Genomic DNA, 16,898 nt, shown 5'->3' with positions numbered 1-16,898 from the left:
CCAGTTTGCTCGCTGATACTCTCCTTGTTTTATTTTTGCATTTATTTGGCTTTGTTGTTGCAACAAAGGAACTGCATTGAAACGGCACGATCGTCGCAAAAAAAAAACTGGAATATTTCTGCGAATACGATACAAAGTTCTCATGTGGCTTGTAAGATGACAACAATCATACATAAATATGTATCATAATTACATTTGTACATATTACAAACTTACTTACTTTAATAAACAATTTGGGAAACAGTTTCACAGGTGTGTAGTCAAAGAGGGGAGGGAGGAATTTGCCATTTGTAGGACTCATCAATATAATGAAACGGATCCCAAACTCAAACTAAACCAAAATTCAATTTGATTATTTTACTGATGGTGAAAAATACTTCCATATGTAGAAATGTTTGTACAAACATACAATACAATACATATAATTGGCAACGGCAGAAGGCAGATGCGGACAGGCTGGCAGACACCACATCGTGCCAGGCCAACATCCTGTGCAGTAGCAGTGGCAACAGCAGCACGAAAGAGCACGTAAAAAGCAGACAAAACCAGAGCTGGATACGGAGAATGAGAGTGAGAATATACAGGAAGGGAACGAGAGGTAGAAACCTGTCGTCTGGTGGCTGCATTCGATACGGACAGAGGAGGAGGCAGCACAGCAGGATGGAGCTGAGAGCATTTTTAGAATTCCCAAAAACAACAACAACAAAAAGAGAACAAACCGTGCTGGCCAGACAGACACACCTCCCTCTCTCTTTCTTTCTCTCTGTGTCTGTATGTCTGCCTGTGTGCGTGATCGAGTCCCGTCCCAGACGGAGCCTTACTTTATACATACAGATGATGTACATACATTCATATGTACATATGTGTGTATATGTGTGCATTCTTCTGTTCTTTTCATTTTCGCTCTTGTTTCCTTGCTATTTCTGCTCTCGCTGCACACTTTTCTGGCTTTCGGGCTGCTTTTTGAGCTGCACACTTGGTATGGGAATCGTCAAAACAGGAAGGGAAGAGTCGAGACTGTTTTTGTGGCCGATGCTGCCAATACCCTGCACAACTGTCAGAGTGATTGCAGATAATATGCATGCATAAAAATATGTGCATGAACTGGCAGGAAGGATATTTTGCTATAAATTTTAGAAATAGGAAGTGTGCGTTTCTTTTGTAATAAAATGTGTAGTACCCTCTGCAAAGGTAGGGAAAGTTTCGAAGTTATTTTCCATTGAAATTGAAGTATTTTTTTGTTTGCTTGAAGAGATTTGCATAATACGCTATGGAACAACCGTAAAATGTGTCCAATGCCGTCTGTTGCCCTCGTCCGTATTGCTCCTGCTTTTGGTGGTTGCTGTGAGTCTTCGGAGGACGGATCCCATCCCTTGCCGATGGCGGCAATGTCCTGAGCCAGTCCTTGTCCCCGGTGTACGCGTGTGTGTGTGTGTAATTTCATTTCGTTTTCGTTTCAGTTTTTTTGCTCTGTTGCTTCCTACTTTTATTGTTGAACTTTTACAGCTGCCGCTCTTTCGCCTTGCATTCGCAGCTCCGCTCCTGCTACATGCCAGGAAGGGTGGTTGCTGGGGTCGTCCGGCGTCTGCCTCACTGCATTGCCTGCCACTGAAAGTTAAATTTCCACCACACTCGCATATCGTGTGCGTCTGGCTTTTATCCTTTTTTGGTCTGTCTGGTCGGGCTCCGAGTCTGGCCACCCCCAGGCCCAGAACCAGGAGCGTTAGGGAAAGTGTCTTGCAAATAAATAAATAGTCATGTCAGCCGTATTATTAATGCCCCAGCGGAAGAGAGGTATAGCAACGTGGTGGTAGGGCGGTGTAGGTGGAGGTGGAGCGGGGACCGTTGATAATCCACCCTCTTAAGGGGGTGCGTCTTACCAATGCCCAATTGCTCTACGCATATTGCTTTGTCTCTTGATTTTGGGGTCAACAAACTTTTGAGCCAGAGACCCGGCCCACACCGACAGTCAATTCTCCCCCAGCATCAGTGCTGCCGCTGGCTGCGTGCGAGTGTGTGCGAAAACTCCACATCGTGCTGCGGACGGGGCACGTTCTACGCATTTTTGTGCATTGACCCCAGACAGACGGCAACGCAACCCTCTTCCACAGCATGTACATATGTATGTACGCACACATACACACGAACACCTTCCACATGTAGATATGAATGTGCGTTATTATGGGCACAATGGCAACCCTATAGCTGATTTGATTTCCGAAAGAGCCGGTCGGAGGGTGGATTGGATTTGAATGTGTCTGTACACCTTTATCGGAAATTGTATGAATTTTTGTTGTATTATTTTTTACGGTTTTATACACCGATGTATTAAAATATGAATTTACATTGCAATGGGTGGGTGGTGGTGGGGCAGCTGAAGGAATCTTCGATTACAACTTTATGCCGTCATAAACTCAAGAAGCGACTTTAATTGTACTCCCCTCTGGGTGGTAAGTGGTAAGCTGGGCTTTTGTTTTAGTGTTATTTTACCTTTGGGGGAGCCTTGGAACATAAAATGGTTTTATTGCAGCCCCCCCCCCCCCCCCCCCCCCCCCCTACTCCTGGTGTCTGGGTGTGGTTTTTGTTGTTGTAAAAGATTGATGTGTTTTAGTTGAATAATTAGGTAGGACAATCATTTCCAGCTCCTGTTCAGTGTTCTGTCTTCCTTTTGTTTCCTCTTCTTGTCCACAAAATGTGCGGAACATCATCACTAAAGGTAATTTACTTTTGTTAACCGTTAGGGGTAGTTTTTCCGAACTTGAGATTCCGTAGGGTCTCGATACCATTTCCCGCCCGCCCCTCAATGAGTATGCGAAAAATTTAACGCATTCAAATGTAAACGGAAAATTGTCCCAAGAAAAGTGTCCTGTAAATGAATCTTTATGGGCCCAGTAAAGAGGGTAAGAATGAGTCGGGTTTGGTATAGGGAAGGGTGGTACGGTTCATGAGTTCGTGGGAATTTTACATAAACTTTGAATAGTTGCTTAGAAAGAAGAGAAGGGTGTTTTGGGTTTGTTTCTGTTTTGCCGGAACAGGTTGGTCTGTGTTATTAAAATATGTAGATATAATTATCATAATGGGTCTGGTCTGCAGGAATCACATGGTTTGTGTCTCTATTTGTATCTGCGGCATCTATCGCAGCTGCGAAATCTTTAACAGAAATACAAGCATACATACACACATGCATGCATATGCTAGCTGCTTGAAGCCCCAGTCGCTCCGTGCTTTTACTCTTATTGTTCTTGGAAAAGAGACCGACGCCAGCATGTGTCTTCTGTTTATTTGCTTTGCTTGTGTCTTTTCCGCTTTTGTTGTACACATGTTTCGGATTCCTTCGTGTCTCCTCCTTTGTGGCTCACGCGCCATCTCGCTCTGGCAGCCTTGAATCTGAGTTCTCATTTTTTTTTTTGCTCCCTCCGATGTTGATCTTGCCTGTTTTCCGTGAGGATTTTATTGAGTTTCTTACTTGCACTTGGTGACGCTCTCCCGCTTCTTTGCTTATTTTGAGCTGGGAGCTGGAGCCTCTCCACTCGAAAAGTTCACACGCTGCTTGCGTCTTTGCATTTTCATTTGCTTTTGACTTTGTTTGGCTTTGTCTTTGGTTCTGTTGTTCTCAAGCCAGAGCCGAATCCAAGACAGCTGATAAAGCAAATGAATCTAGCAATAACGGCTACACGCGCAAGCAAAAACAGAGCAAAAACCAGCAACAGCAACAACATGTACCCAAGATACATTCAAGAAACGGGGTGAGGCAGTCCAATTGAATGAGATGGTGCAAAAAAACAGTACAATAATGACAGTGCATGATTCAAGGGGAGTGAGTGAGTCTGCCTCACCTTCATTCGATATGCTTTAAGCGAACCGTCTCGAGTTCGCATTGAAACACTGATGTGGAAATATTCAGAGTATTTTAGAGCGCTAAAGCTGAAATGTAGTATTTGTACATATTTTTCCTTTGCTGATAAAACAAAGCAAATGCCGTTGTTAAGTGTAAAAAGAGGGGGTGATGGCCAGTGAGTCGCATTCAGCCAGCACATACATACATATGTACATACACATATTCCTATCAATTCTTTTGGTGGTGTTGCTGCTGGTCTGGTGTTCCTCTTGTTGTTGCTTCGAAATAGAAATGATTTCACAATTTACTTGTGCTTCTTTCGAGTCTTTCTTCCTTCTAACATTCCCCCTCGTCTAACGCACGTCCACCCAGGGGACAAACAACAAAACAGAAACAAAACACATAACAAAAAAAAAAAAAAAAAAACAAACACGTTTTCCAGACTCTGTTCGGCTTTTGCTGATTTCTTATTAGATATTTCTCCTATCCTTCTCTTTCTCTCTGTTCCTCTGCTTGCCTGTCTGTCCAAAGTCACTTATTATTTATTCTTTCGTGGCTCTCAGCTTATGGTGATTCAGCTCTAAACGAGAAGTGAGTGGCGGCTCCCCTTCTCCCGTGCCTGTGCCTCCCAGAGGCAGCTCTGCAACGCATACTGCATTTTGTGTGTTGTTGTTTTTGTCTGCTGTAAAATAATCGTCAGTGTTAAATAATAATATTGTTACAGCAGAGAAACGTAAGCAAATGTACCGTTTGACATGCGCAAGCACTGCTAGATACAGCGACTCGCAGAGGAAGAAAGATCTTCAAGTACTGGCCAAACGAGACAGCATTTTTTCTACACAAAGACAGTCGGGGGACACGGATCATTTACATCGGTACGGGTAGAGGTGCGGCCTCCGAGGAATATTTGATTACAATTTTATGACGTCATAAGCTCACGTAGCGACTTTAATTGCACTCCTCTCTGGACAAGTGGTAAGCTGGGCTTTTGTTTTAGTGTTATTTACCTTTGGCAGGGCTTTGGCACATAATTCGCTGCTACCCCGCTGCCTCGTTTGGGAAGTACTCGAAAGAGAGTTCGCGCTCAAGAGAGTGATTGATGGCCCACAGCAGCAACAGAAACAGCAAATGCAACAACAACAGCAACAACAAGAGAGCTCGCTCTCAACTATGTTGACGCTGCTGCTGGGGCTGCTTGTTCTGGTTCTTCCTCTTGTTCTTTAATGAAGGTCAATGTTCGTGGACGCCAACGCCGCTATCGATGCTCGCTGTTCGCTGCTCGATGATTGGCAGTTGTTTGGATATGATTGTTGGGGGCTCGGGGGCTGGGCTGTTGTTGTTTGAGTTCTCTGGTCTTGTGTTGGCGGGTCGCGCTCTCGAGGTTCGGGTTCATTTACTCGTGACTGCAGACAACTCGGAAGAAACCGACCATACCCGTAGAACTGGTTAATGATGTTGGAAGTTACTGCTGGCTTGGCCTCTCCACCCGCCCCGTTTACCAAATAGACAATCCCCATAATTATGGAATCAAATAATTGTTTCCATTTTGTTTCCATAGGCCATACGCAAGCCTCTCCCTAATCTGTTGGCAACCTTTAATCTTTGGTGTGGCCCCTTTAAACAGGGGAATTACGTTCCAACTGCAAGCCCAGAACTTCCAGATTTGATTTAGAAATAACCAGAATGGAATGCGAATTGCGAATGCTGGAGAGGAGGAGTAATGCAAAAAGTTATCCGCTACTTGGATTAATTGCATCTACCACAAAGACATTGGATGACTGAATTTTGATATCTTCTACTCTTTTTTGCATTTTTAACAAATATGTACCCACCTAACATGAGGGTACAATGGGGATTGTTCAGAAAACAACATTCTGGATCGACACAAAGTGCCATTTCCGTTGGAAAAAAAAAACAATTTTATAATTTGCCGCATCTAATATTAAAATTGTGTGAGAGAAGGAGACCGCGTTCCCCCGGTTCGTTGGCTTAAAGAGTGCCACAGAATACAGACAATTATGAACGTTGACCTGCTAAAATGCTCGTACATACCACAAAAATTTCCACAATCTCAAAAGAGAGCCAGCCCGTCTCAAAGGTGAAAGAACGCAACATGAGGAAGACAACAAAGACATTAGAACTTCTAATTTGGAAGTGAGTGAGGGGTAATGTGGAACTGGGGATTGAAACACAGCTGCTTGGTTGGTTGGTGATGAGTCAGGTGTAGGTGTGTTGCAGGGGGGGGGGGGACACAGACACAAAGCGGGGAGAAAGAAAAGTTTTCGGAGCAAATAAAATAAGCAAAGGAGAGATAATGATAAAGCAGGCAAGACAAAGCGAATTCGGCCAAGACCAAGTCATCACAAAGAGAACCGTAGTCACGGGGTTCAAGTATACAACTACATACAAACATAAATATGTATGTACATATATATGTATTTTATATGTATTAGCTTAGTATAACCTGGCGCTTTTTATATTTTGTTAAGTTGGAATGCCTTTGCTTCTGCCTCTGATTCTACCACAGCCTCTGCCTAGCCAACAAACGAGTTTGAAACAAAAGAACAGACGCTTAGCAAACCCCCGTCAACCACTCCCCCGTCCCCCCCACGCCCTGTCCACGCGTGTGAAGATCGCGCAACTGTGTGCGAAGGTGAATTGGCAAGAGGAACGAAATGGTAATTGGAACAGCTGTGGCATTGAACCAAGGGGGAATGGAACATGTAGCATCGCAGGTACGAGAGCCCTCATTAGGAAGGACTTTTCTGGATAAATGGCCTTAAAAGTGACAGTTAAAGCCAGCAATAATTAAGAGCGTTCATCAATTACATGAGTGCCGCCTACACACACCACACACGAGGTCCCACCCTCTTGAACACAACGCAGTGACAAAGCTCGTAAATGACTCTACCCACAACACCACCCTCTCCACCAACCGTCCTGGGGGCTCCTTTAATTCCTGTGCTGCATGTACAACATTGGTTTTTTCTGCAGAAAAGGAAGGATACTTCAGTAGAGAATAATATGAGTACTTAAGAGCTTTTTATTTTCGCATCGGCAATAAATCTATCACCATTAGGCTCTCCTTATATTTCCTTCGTGCTAGAAACCCAATACCGGACATGTGGGTGATAGAGATCAAAACGAAGCGAATACCCCCACGATCGCACCCTATAAATCCCGTTTAGATTTTGATTTTTATAAAACTTGTTAATAAGGCACAAACATTTTTGTTTGTGTTTTTTTGCGAGATTGTGAGACTAAAACACCCACTGCTTATACCCTCAGCCAGGGCATCAGTAGGACGTACGCTTGATGAACGCTTCTATCTGGTAAGAAGGAGATGGAAATAGATGGAGGAGCCCATAAAGCATGCGAAACATGTGCCAACGGCATCGATGCGTTCTTAATATTCTCGTTGGTTGTTGTTCCTCCACTTCCGCGCTGAGCTTTTGCCACATGCATGTACACATGTACATATTTATGTACACACATATGTATGTATGTATGTACAGATGGAAAATGGTCCGCCGCCACAGGACATTTATCAAGTAATTTGTTGCTTTTGCTGCATGAGCTGAGCAACAAGTTTATTCTTGTCTATTTTTTTTGCTGCTTCTGCTTTTGTGGCTATATTCATGGCCCGCGACGCAGGTCGCGGGATAGTTGGTTTATTGACATCGCCTCTGCCTCTGCCTGCGTCAACGTTGGCTACACACTTTTTTTCAAGTTCGTGAATTTTTTAGCCGTTCGTTGACTTTTGGGGTTTCTGCTGCTGCTGTGCTTTTGTCTTTGTTTTTCTAGCGCTGCTAACGTTTTATTTATTGTGTCCAAACTAATGTCATTTGAGCTCTGTTTCTCGTTGTCCCTTGCCCCCCTGGGCTCTCATCGGCTCACCTTTGTCCAATTCCGGCTAAAGCCCTTCCCCCTTTTCATCGTTTTCGCAACATTTTGACCAAACCGCGAACTTTCTGAGAACCCGAAAAAAAAGACTAAAGGGGAACACAGACAAAGCAGCAGAAGAAAAAATTAATGGACATTTTTTACCAGCACCGATGTTAAAATAACCTTAAGGCCTTCAAAAATAACTCAAACCATATTCGATTCAATGGATCCTGGCGAACAAGCCCATTGTGTTGTCTGTTTACGGATAGGTAGCATAAATACATAATTTTATACAAGGCGCATACATTTCTCTCTGATGCGCAAAAATCTTGATAAAATAATCTTCTCTGCGAGGGTATCTAAAAAGCTCAAGCTTAGGCCCGCAGAAGTTCGGATTTCAACGGGTTGATTGAAATTTCCTGCACTTTATGGTGAGGGAGGGGTTCGGAGAAGTTTGTATGATGATCTTCCTCGATTATTTTGTAGCTTAATGCGAATTATGAGGTCAGTGCAGAGACGACACATTCACAGCAATCAAAAGGAGAGGGAGTGAGTGAAGAGTTCAGTAAAGAGCCCTTATTAGTGGTAACGTAAGGGGATATGATAGGCGTGGAAAGACGAGAACGGTCAGCCTTGCCCGACCTCGGACCTGGGCCTGGGTTGCCTCTCGGATCTACTAACAGCCATACATACATATGCGGGCCACGAGGCTAGAGTTACAATGCCTTATGCCACCAAAAACATAATTACCCCCCTCTCTATATTCTACCTTGCTTTTCTTCCTCTTCGTTTTCTTCTACTTATTTATGTGTGGTGTGGCTGTTGCCAACCCAAATTGAGCAATTCAACAGCGTAAGAAGAGCTGATGAGGGAATTTGTTGTTCTTTTTGTATGAAACAGACTTTGCTTGTATGGGAGTGTGTTAGTCTCCAACCGCTCAAATCGCTCGTATTCCGGAACTGAAACGTGTAACTAACCGTAAATACTCGTAGAGTTAAAAATTGTGGCTACAGGGCATTAATCGTTCGTTCAGCCTTGTGTCCTAGGAAGAAGAGAAGCTGCACTCTGAGCTCTCTTTTGTAAGTGCATAAGCATACTCTCTTCCCCACCTGGCTAAGAGCGCGGCGCGGATAAAATAAATGAGCGGAGCAAACGCAACGAGTGGGAAAGCGACAGCTGCTGCTGCTAATTTCCGGTTTCAAGTGTCACATTTTTTCCAAAAATTATTGTAAGAGCCATAACAAATACGTGTGCATTGTTGCTGTTGTTGGATGGTTTAAAGGTTGGGGTTGGCTTTGCCCTCCGATCATCGTTCTACAAGAGAGGGAAACATCTGGTGGCAGTGGCAGCGGCAGTGCGCGGCAGTGGAAGCGCAGGGGTAGATCGGCGACAGCTGCTAAAAGGGATCGCGCGACCCCTTCCCCTCGTGCCGTCTCTGGAATTATCTGGTTGTGTGGCTGGGGTGCGGGGTTATTGAAACGAGTTCGATTGAATCGTCTGTCAATATGGCAATAAAACAGTTGAGGTTGAGGTTGGGGGAAATGAATGCTGGGCTGTGCCCTCGACTAGACGTACATGTCCGTGTGCCAGATACTCTCTTGCTCTCTCAATGAAATATGTACAAACATCCATACACACACACACAAAAAAATACACACACATATTGAAAGGTTGGCGGAATTTGTTGTAGGCATGACGCTGACTTTTTTGCCGCCGTATCGGTATCTTTTTGCTACTTTAACCACGTCGCTGTCCGTCATATACAGGAGGTTCATGAACCGCTGGCAAGGACAAAGCGCGTCGAGCGCTGTCTCTGGCTCTTGCTCTTTGCTAAGTCGGTGGGGGACAAGGGTACATCGATCACAGAGACTGGCAACAAATGGAACAGAGTAAAGCAGAAAGCAGGCGGAGACAAAGCATCTCATCTCTTCTCCCTGTGCCATATTCCACTTGTTTCCTGTGCAGCCACCACTTGAACTTCTGGAAATTCTTGGAATCTGGCCCTGGTCTGTGTCCTGGTGGGTAAGTGAAGAGCAGCGGGTGTGTGGAGCCATACCAGACGTGTTTCTCCTCGGCATCCGCTGCCTGCTGCGTGAGTCACGCAGCCAATCACGGCGTCCAATCGAAATTGGCAATGCTGTCCAAAAGAGAGAACAAGAAATCACTGACCTTGACTTCAAGCAGAGTTTAAGGCCCTATGTAGCTTCCAACCACACATACACATATTGCTTAACATACACGTGTGTGTATACATGTACATTCGTTGAAAGAGTAGCATAATTATATAGCCAAGCGGCGTGCGGGTTTCTAGACTGGTTTATGATACGCGCTGTGTCCGGCGTTGGCTTTGACCGCGGCTGCGTCTCGGCTCACCACGTTATTCTTAAGCTCCGCTTTGAACGAAACGAAAACGCACATGACGCAAGCGCGCAGACTTTTACATTCTCTTCTTTCCCCTCTCTCTCTCTATTGGCTCCCGCTTCCTCCTATTGCATCAGCACTAAAGTTACAGTGTGTAAACTAGTCGTTTATGACCATAAAGAGAAGGTGTTCTCGACCGTTCTTCCTTTCTCCAGCCGAAGAGAAAGACCAAAGAGAACAAGAAATAACAGTTCAGCTCGGCTGGTTTTGTTGTTGCTTTGTTCTGTACCTGTAACTCAATTCCTGTTTATGCAAATTGTATGGACAATACAGAAATAAATGTTATATAATATACACACAAATGTAAGAATAAATACAAATTAATTATAAGCTTTGACTCATTCTTGGAAAACTTTGCATTTTTGTCCATAAAGTTAACCGTGCCCACTGATATTTCTGCCGCTGGCTCCCACTGTTCCCCCACACGCGCACACACACACACACACACACACACACACTCGCTCGTTTACTCCTCTCTTGCATGCATTGCTCTGGAGTGCACTGCTCCCTCGCGCAATTTATGTTCTGGTGCTGGTACGCTCTCCATGCACTAGTGTGCGTGTCTGTGTAGGAGGTTGTCAGAGGTCAGTCTCATCGCTGGCTGCGCTGCCAACGATTCCATCGCTGCCGACGCTGCCTAGCTGTCTGAACATACATACATACAAATGTAAAAACATACATCATGTTCCGATTGCCATTCCATTCCGCTTCGAAACTAGATTTTGCTTGCTATGCCTCTCTCTCGCACTCGTTCTTTGTCTCTGCGATAACTGGTTGAGTGAGTTTTTTCGTCGCGTCGTTCCATTCCGTTTGGACACCGCTCTGTTCCGCGTTCCACGCAACCGCTGCTGCTGCTGCTGCCGCTGCCTCTGGTGTATCTTGTATCTTGTAAATTTATTCTTTGCTATGGCTCATTCCGTTCTTAGCACTCGCCGGAAAAGCAACGGAATTCAGTTAGCATTTAGGTTTTTGTTATATTTGAGCGAAAAAACTGAAAAGCAACGTGTGCGCTCGCGTCGTACCAACAAGCAGCAGCCCCGTCGCGCCGTTGTTTTCTCACCGTCTACGTCTACGTGAGTGTCTATGTGTGTGCGTGTGCAGTTCGTTCTGTGCAAAAGCAATAAAAAGTATTAATAATAGTGGAATATCCAATAAAATAAATATAAGTGCAACTCGCATCTGCAAAAACCTCAAACACATAAGTAAATGCATATGTACATTTGCACTGATACATACATATGCTTGCCCATGTACTTGTGAAAAATAAAACTGAACTGTGGTTCTCTTCCTCTCTATGACGCTGATGCCGACGCTGACGCCGTAGCTGGCGAGCAGAGTTCATCAACTTGTTTAGAATCGGCGGCAGCAAGCAAGCGTTCGTGGTTGCAACTGTGTGCGAGTGTATCTGTGTCCTTATTGTGATTCTGTGTGAGTGTGTGTGTGTGTGTGTGTGTGGTGCTGTTTTCCTTCTCGCCTTTTACCTTCGTGCGGCGCATCACTTGCATTGTTGCTACATAGCCCTGCCTTCTGCCCCATTTGGACCCCCGCGTGTATTTTCCGCTCTCTGCTTTGTGTTTGTTCTTCTTCGCTGTGTTGTTGTTGAGGGCAGCACTGCGTTTGTGCGCTTTTTGTTATTATTATCTCATTTCTTATTTCATTGTACGCCCGCCCTCCGTGTCGCGTCCGGCATCGATGTGCCCCCGCTCCCACTAGTGAATGCAAAGGACAAACAATCACTATCTGTGGTGGCGATGGTTGGTTACCAGGGGGGGGGGGGGGGGGGGGGGGGGTACCTTTACCCTCAGCTCGATCCTATTTATTGCGACACAACTGTATAAACAATGCCCAGACTCGACTGCTAAAGTTGCTGCGGATGTTCCTGCTGTGGCTCCGATGCGGAAGAACAAAACTCGGGTTTATTTCTTGTTTCTGAGTGTATTTTAAACAGAAAAAATTACGGCAATGTTCTTTAAAGTTAATCACTGTTGTTGACGAGCAGCCAGACGGTCCGGTCCGACTGATCGACGTGCGAGCGTCGCTCGGGGGCCTCCTCATTAAAATACAAAACCTAAACGTGTTTAAAATTTGATTCTACTCGAACGTCGAACATAAACACACGGAGCGGACAAAAAAAAAACAACATTGGATGTGGCTCCATGTGTGTTGTTTCACGCTCGATTTGGCTTTGACTGATTGAAAGCTGTCGCCTCCGCTGGGGATCTATCGCGAGCTCTTGCTCTAGGGCCCTCGATCCGGAATCTATTGGCCAGTGGCTGGGTTTCCAGCGTCTTCGCTGCAATGCATTTCCTGCTTGCTTCAGAAGTGGGTCGCTTGGTCGGGGTCGGGGTCTCTGAACCAAATTGTTTTGTGTGTGCTTCCATTATCTGGCAGTGTAGAGTCGCGCTTGCTGCACCACGTAATAGATAACGCCAGATGGAACATAAACACACTTGGTCGGGGCGAAAATTCCCGAAATCGAAAATGGTACAACTCTAATTGAAAATGTTAAAGCAGATAGCAAATATTTATCAGACGTTAACACGAGGAACGAGCCGGCAGAACACGTTCCGTTTGATTGGAGTGGATGCAGTCAATAGATAACGACAATATTTTTGTGCTGCTGCATCTATGCTGCGATCCGGCACTGTACTTTTAGTCCCAATATTCAGTCTCCTCTGCTTCTCTGTGGCCAGGACACACACACAGTCCATACTTCATCTGTCCCTTTCTCTCTCAGCGTAATGGTCTGTCAACAGCAGGGAATGGCCGTCGAGGGAGCGGGAGAACACGAACCACAGACACTACAAAGCGCAGTAAGAAAGAAAACTGTTGTGCAGAAAGAACAGGAAGAGAGGAGGAGGTAGAAGACAACGAAAAAACAAGAACTGCATCGACGCCGTTGACCTGCCGGGCTGCCGCAGTAGTGGGAAAGGGCAGGCGCTAGTCGTGGGAGAGCGTCGGGATCGGGACGCTGTTTGCTCTGCTCTGCTAAATTGGATGCTGCTGTCTGCGTCTCCTTCTCTGTCTCACTTTTGCGCTCTTGGCTACAATAAAACTCCCTTGTGCCTGGCGTCGCAGATTTTTTTCGCCATTGTCTTGTTCAATAAAATTTCATTCAGCAGCAGCTTGAGCAGAGCTGACGCATAGTCCCCTGCCTGTAAATTTGTTCGGCAGAGAGAGGGTGGGGCGGAACGTCGCGAAATTCTGGGGAACGTGAACGTACAGACAGAATTTGCATCGAACAGCGGCGGGTCGTGCTGTGGCGGTGCCTTTGTCCCAACCTGGGTATTGGATTGGATCGGGACTGCGATTGGGACGAATATTTTATCTTCTAGAAGAAATGCTGCTCCTGCATGTATTTGTGTGTTGGGTGTGTGTGTGTGCATCAGGTAAATGTAGTTTTCTTTGTTCTGTTTTATGGCTATGGCTCTTTCCTTCTCACTCCCTGCCCCTGTGTATCCGTGTGTCGCTACACTTGCGTGTGTGTCTGTGCGACATGCTCTTTGGCTTTGGTGCTGTTGTTCTTGTTGTTGGGCACACAGTACCATTGAACTCTGCTGCAGTCGCAGTTTCCGTCGTAACCCCAAACGGCTGCGGGGAATGAATGGAAGTGGAACAGAGCTTTGTTTATTTTGAGTTTGTTTGTGGGGGGAGAGGAGTTCTGCAGAACCAGAACTGCTCACTTCTCCCTCCACCACCTATGGCTTGAACTTGGCTCTCTGTGTCTTTAGCAGGGCCCCCTGGTTCCGTCGGGAATATAACGATCTCCACCGACGTGTCCAACAGGAGGGCCCTCGCCGTTGGCTGTTGCCACTCTGCTGAGCCATGAAATTCATAATCGTGTACAAATTGTTTTGAATTAGTAATGGCTGCGCCGTTTGTTCCACTTCCCACTTTACACTTCTTCCCTTCTTCTTTTTCTTCTCTCTTTATTATGTTATACTTGCTGGGAGGGAGAGACAGAGTGCAGTGCACTGTCTGATTATTAGCCCCTTTTCTCTCTATTTTTAAACACTTACAAGTCGTCTGGAATTTGTACATTTCATTGGTACCCCTTGCTCCCCCCTTCCCTCAGCGATCCACTTCAGAGAAAACATATGGCGCAGATATTGAGATCCGGACGCTTCTTCTGATGGCCCGAATGATATTTATCTTGTCATGATATACAATCGGACTGACAGTTCGACAGTTTGGCCTGCGATGCACACCCCCTCCTCGCTGCGGAGCATGGGCCATGCTCCAATCAGAAATGTGCTAATCTAATCGATAGACAAAGCGCACCCACTATCAACCTCTGCCGGCAACCAAAAGGAATCGGTGAATTGGATATGCCGGTGACGTTTTATCGCTATTCTTGTGTATATTAACTAATTTGTTGAAATTACCATTAGAGCCCAAAGTTTATTTATGAGTCACTTTCTGGCGTGGGCCCCAGGAATTGAGATAGAGCTGTAGGCTTTCTCAGTTAGCTGCGAAAAGGGTAGAAGTAAAGATGTTTCCATTTCTTGTTGTATCCAGATTGATGGAGCCCTGAAGGATCTCGTCTTTAATGTATTTTTAACTTCACATTTACAGACGGATGTAAATCTGTAACTGGACTGAACCTAGACTCTATTTTATGCAGGTTCTGCAAGTGGGTCTATTATTTTGGTCATATTTATGTGTGTACATGTGTATGCAATAAATTGTGTGTGCCCGTCGTCTGGGTATTTCTCGTCGCTTCTCACAGAAATGTTCACCGTTATGCTGCTGTGCTGTTGCACTGCTGGCGACGGCAACATAAGCGCTTCCTGCTGCTCGAAACTTCTACAGCAACATAGAACAGTCATGCCGCCAGCCACCCACAGGCCCACCGGCCCACAGTTCACATCTAGTGAGTCAGAGCGGGAGAGAAAGAGAGCTGTTGCTATTGCTTTCGCTTGCTTATTGCGGTCGTTGCCCAAATTGGGAAAAAACATGCGCAGGCAGCGGCAGAACAGTGACGCGGGCTCTGAGAACTCTTCCTACTTGCTATCTCTCTCTCTTGTTCGCCTCTCTTCGCTGAAATATCTCTTCTCTCTGTGGCGCTGGCTCTCGGAGCACGCAACCTGTAGCCCGCGCGAAATTTCTACCACGGAAAATTGTTGCTCATGAGGGGGAGGTTTTTCGAGAGTTTTTCGGGTGGGTGGGTGGTCTAGTCTGGTCTGGAAACCGCCATATTGTTTTAGGGGTTGCTAAACAACAACAGCAACAACAACTCTTAGTGCCAGGGGGAATGCAGTTTGTTCTTCTCTGGTTCTCTGCTCTGCTGTTTCTGGTCCTGGCCCGGACCGGCATTCAACAGTTCGGCGCGCTAGTTCATTCTCTCTCGCGCTCAGGTCTGTTGCTATCCTCTTTGCTGGCTCTCTCGCAGCTTGTTGCCGTTATATGCATGTGAATAGTAGAACATTGAGTGTGTGAGAGTATATTGATTTTTCGCCTGTTCTGTCTCGGTAATTGTGGGCATTTTGCCGTTAATTTGCTAACCGGGAGCAGACCCTGCTCTGACGTAGCCAGTCGCCTCGTGAAATGCAGAGTTGCATTTCTGGATATTTTTGTCTGGTCCCCAGTCACAGGACGTGGTCTCGCTCATTCTGCAGGTGGCGACATCGAAGTTGAGTCGCAGTCGCTGTCGACGTCGACTGAGCTACTGCTGCTTCTGCTTGGGAGCTTTACCCGGGTCGCTGCATTATGCGCAGTTAGTTTTGCTGGTAACTGAACTGCCATTCGCGGCACGTCGCGCGGGACAGTAGATGTTTTTTTCGTGCAGTACCCTTGCCCAGACACTCACGTCATAGTATAGTCCACTGTGTTAGTTTAATTAACCAAGAATAATAATCATTCACCGGATATAAAAACATATTTTTATATTAATTTATTTTTGTTTTTCCATTGTAGCATTTTGTGCGCGCGCCGCCATTAACTGACAGCACCCGAAAAGAATGCTACACAAATCTGTTTCAGCGTGTCCCCGCAAACAAAAGCAACACAATTACAACTACAGCCACACCAAGCAGAGAGCAATCAGATTAGTGACTGCAGAGAGCAACAACTAGACGGAACGGAAGAACAGAGGAACAACTCCCGCAAGCTGAGCAACGGAAGCACGAAAGCGCGGATATTAGACATAGAAAATTCAACAAGATATACAAAAACCCAACAGTAAAGGTGAGTCGTCGCCCAGTTCCCCACTCCACTCCTGTTAGTTGGAATTGTGTGCGGGATGTGCATATACATATAAATACAAATGCATTTATGTATGTATGTTTGTGTGCATGATAAATGTACTCCAGTCTAGACAGTTGCACAGCTCCTATGCCCTTCCCCCCCTCTGCCATCAAGCACCCCCTTCAACCCGATGTCTTTTCGCTCCCCCGCTCATTTTTCGGGGTTGATTTCGCTGCGTTCAAAGCGAAAGAGCTTTCCCATTCCCCTTTGCGATTGCCTTTTACGTTGATTTTCTTGTTGACGGAAGTTCGGAGCTGGGAACTCTGGAGAAGTTTCTTTTTGTTTACTCTTTGGCAAGGGGGGTGGATGGCTTGGTTCTCTGCCCTCTCTCCTGTTTAGATCCTGTAAAGTTCTGTCCAAGGCAACGAACGAACCGCCGCCAAGGGAGTGAATGTGAATGAGGGGTGCGCTGCTGCTTGTCTGCTTGTGCGTGCGTTTATTGCATTTGTTTGTACGGTTGCCGGGTGGAAAGTCTATGCTTGAGGGGGGGGGGGGGGGGGGGGGGGGG

At 45.9% G+C, this 16,898-nt stretch overlaps 1 protein-coding gene across 7 annotated transcripts in view; it reads left to right on the top strand.

The window, feature by feature from the left end:
* LOC117587998 (brain tumor protein) overlaps positions 1–16,898 on the top strand; it is a 29,062-nt gene that overhangs the window by 1,249 nt on the left and 10,915 nt on the right. Inside the window, exons 1-2 of one of the 7 annotated variants that reach the window (XM_034279015.1) lie at positions 11,060–11,211; positions 16,061–16,330. The gene's annotated coding sequence lies outside the window, so the exon portion shown is untranslated. Of the gene's footprint in view, positions 1–11,059; positions 11,218–11,251; positions 11,272–11,331; positions 11,347–15,957; positions 15,974–16,060; positions 16,331–16,898 lie in introns of those variants that run through there. The other 6 variants (XM_034279012.1, XM_034279018.1, XM_034279014.1 and 3 more) reach the window with 6 other exon arrangements.

This window comes from Drosophila guanche, unplaced genomic scaffold (assembly GCF_900245975.1).
Source record: "Drosophila guanche unplaced genomic scaffold, DGUA_6, whole genome shotgun sequence".
NCBI lineage: Eukaryota > Metazoa > Arthropoda > Insecta > Diptera > Drosophilidae > Drosophila > Drosophila guanche.
The sequence above is the reverse complement of the archived record's forward strand: the minus strand, read 5'-3'. Positions and strand labels throughout refer to the sequence as shown.